General features: G+C 40.7%; 1 non-coding gene across 1 annotated transcript; it reads right to left on the bottom strand.

Annotated features, from left to right (window-relative positions):
- Positions 1-809: 809 nt before the first annotated feature.
- Positions 810-913, bottom strand: LOC147821403 (U6 spliceosomal RNA). The gene has a single exon (XR_015447092.1). It is a non-coding gene; the product is annotated as a U6 spliceosomal RNA (small nuclear RNA).
- Positions 914-3,134: the final 2,221 nt, after the last annotated feature.

Raw genomic sequence — 3,134 nt, 5'->3', positions numbered from 1 at the left:
GGCTTCATAATATCTGAAGAACACAATATTCATCTAGAAATGAGTGCACATCCACATGTCAAAGTGTCGTTTGTAAGGGCGATTCCTGTCAGTACACTGTCATTGCTGTAACTCTATGCTGAAGATGGTGGGAACAGGAGAAGGGTCAGCTCTGATATCTTCTAAACATTCACCAACATTCATATTTAAGGGGTTTACCCATTTTGAGTTGTTTTAGTTTAAACTATGCAGTATAAATAGGCTTATGGGCAAGGCAGTGAGTCAGAGCTGTCAACTTCCCTAGGTTCTGGTGGCCCCAGTGTTCCTTCAAAATACCCCCTTCACCCCCACATGCTGACCAAGAGAGGGTACTAGTACAACCTGCATACTGAGCTTGGGCAAAACTCGATGTACTTCTTAGTCAATATAGATCAATAAAAATGTGTGTTCTAATGTGTGCTGGGAACTGAGAACTGAACCCCAGGCTTCAAGAATGCTGGGCAAGCCCTCTGGCCCTGAGCCACATCCCAGCATGAAAAGTGCTTGTTTTTTTTTTTCTCCTTAAATTCTTTTATTGGTACATTTTAGTATACAATACGTTTACATTTATCATTGGGTGCTTGTACCTGTACATGATGTATCTTAGTTCTTATTTCTTCCCATTACCTGTGGACCCTTCACCCCTCCATCCTTCCCTATTTGCATAGACTTCATTTCCATTTTTTTCTTTTCTCATAATTTTCCCTTTCTCTTCTTTCCTTTCCCCTTCCCCTCCCACCACCCCTACCCCTTTGGACCGTTTCCTATTTCAAAGTATCAATTATTCATTTAAAAAAATGGAACGTTTCACAAATTTGCATGTCGTCCTTGCGCAGGGGCCATGCTAATCTCTGTATCATTCCAGTTTTAGCATATGTGCTGCTGAAGCGATCACTGAAAAGTGCTTTTTAACCAGTACTGGAGACTCAAACACCTGAGAAGAGATAGTTGTATCTGATTATATGGAAGGCAGAATGTCACAAACTCAATAAATAATTGTTCTAGAACGCAGATGACACAAGGCTAGTGTCTCTGATAGGTGGTATTCTTGGGAAGCATGCAGAGTTAGGGAAAGAAAAGACAGTGTGGAGAAAAACATGAAGTGGGAAAGCAAGGAAGAGGAGGAGCTAGCAACCAGCCCAAGTCCGCAGTGGAGGGCCTGGCTGAGACCATCCTGGAGGCAGCCTACTGAGGGACGAGCATGGCTTCAGCTGCCAGGGCCTCTCACATTCGCCGCCATGGCTGCCCAGGAAGACTGCAATCCTGGTTCAGATTGAGGTGGCCCTGAGTTAGTGAGTGGGTGAAGGCTGTCAGTGAAGGACATTCCTCATGGCTGCAGAGTGCGTCCTTTATTGAAGCACATCTGACTGCAGCAAGTCTGTGTATGCCAGGGAACTCTTACATGCTCACAAGAGGAAGGAATCTAGTCCCAGAGAAAACTGGGCAAAGCGAATGTGCAGACAAGTGACTGTACAAGACCAAGATTCCATGGCTGAGGAACATTTGGAAGGATGCCTAGAGATCTGGAAAGTGAAAATGAAAGTAACAATGGAATATAAATTTCTGTCTATAAGATTGGCAGAATCAAAAAATGGGCAAGTGAAATGAATAGACACTTCATAGAAGAAGTACAAATGGCCAATAAATACATGAAGAAATGCTCAGCATCGCTGGCCATTAGAGAAATGCACATTAAAACAGCACTGAGATTCCATCTCATTCAGGAAGAATGGCCATCATCAAGAAACCAAATAATACCAAATGCTGGAGAAGCCGTGAGGAAAAAGGAACTCTTCTGCACTGTTCGTGGGATGTAAACTACTGCCATCACTATGGAAATCAGTGTAGAGATTTCTCAAAAAATTAAAAATAGCAATTTCATTTGATTGAGCTATTCTCCTAGGTATTTTCCTGAAAGAGTGAAAGACATCATATTATAGGCATACATGCATACCCACATTTGTAGCAGCACAATTCATAATAGCTAACTCTGGGAAGCAGCCTCTATGTCTATCCAGACAACTGGATAGAGAACACATGGTTTTGGTTTTTTTTAAATAGAGTACTCTCTGCCATAAAGAAAGATAAACTTGAGTCATTTGTGGGAAAATGGATGCACCTTGGGACTATATAACATTCAGTGAAATAAACCAGACACAAAAGCTTAAATATCACATGATTTCTCTTACATGAGAAACCCAGTGTGAAAATAAAGAGCAAAACAAAAGCTAATAGAAAGTAGGCCAGTAGATACAGTGGTATCTTGGTTCACAAACTTAATTCTTTCCACAATTGTTGAACCAAGGCACCACTGTATTTCTCAAAGGGGGAGGGGAGGGGGAGAAGGAAGAGGGGAATAAGAAAGGAATTGAGTTATGCTAGGTAAATGCACCAACTCCACACAAGGAGTGTGAACATTATGTACTGCACACATGTACCAATAGGCTACAAAAGAAAAAAAGATTGGCAGAAGGCAACAACAACTACAGTGCTCGTTAAGATGAAATGTGAGGTCTTACAGCTTTCTGGGAAAGCTATCTAGCATTATCTATTAAAGTTAAAAGTACGTATACACTTAGGCTCAACAGTTCTACTCTTGGGAATCTATCTGATAGGAATAAGACCACTGATTCGTAAAAATGTGTACAAAAGTGATTATTATAATCCTCTTAGCACTTGTTGAAATACGGGAAATGAATACACAAAATAGAAGGTCCCTGAATGAATATTATATTCACTCCATGCAATATTGTGCATGTATTTTAAGAGAACAAATTAGTAGCAATTGCAGGTGAGTTGGCAGGATTCTTGCTAGCTACCGCTGAGTGAGAAAAGCAAGATGTGAAAGAGTACATATACAACTACCTTCCTCTTTTTTGTAAATCAAAATATGACAAAACACTACATCACTATATATATGAATGCTAATTTGAGTTACCATGCAAGGGGTGGCCAAAGGGTGGCAGAGTTGAAATTGGGTGGAAGATGAAAGATCTGTGTAGGACCATGCATGCGATCACACTTACTCTGAAATATCGAAACCTAATCAGAAAGGTGCTCTCGGGCTTAATATAGCTCATGGCAAAGAAGTAAATGAGAAAAATAGGTCTCAGAAA

The sequence above is a fragment of the Heterocephalus glaber genome, unplaced genomic scaffold (assembly GCF_053883595.1).
Source record: "Heterocephalus glaber isolate CG9 unplaced genomic scaffold, H.glaber_assembly_v1.0 deba00001743, whole genome shotgun sequence".
NCBI classification, from domain to species: domain Eukaryota; kingdom Metazoa; phylum Chordata; class Mammalia; order Rodentia; family Bathyergidae; genus Heterocephalus; species Heterocephalus glaber.
This window is presented reverse-complemented; position numbering and strand designations above follow the sequence as displayed.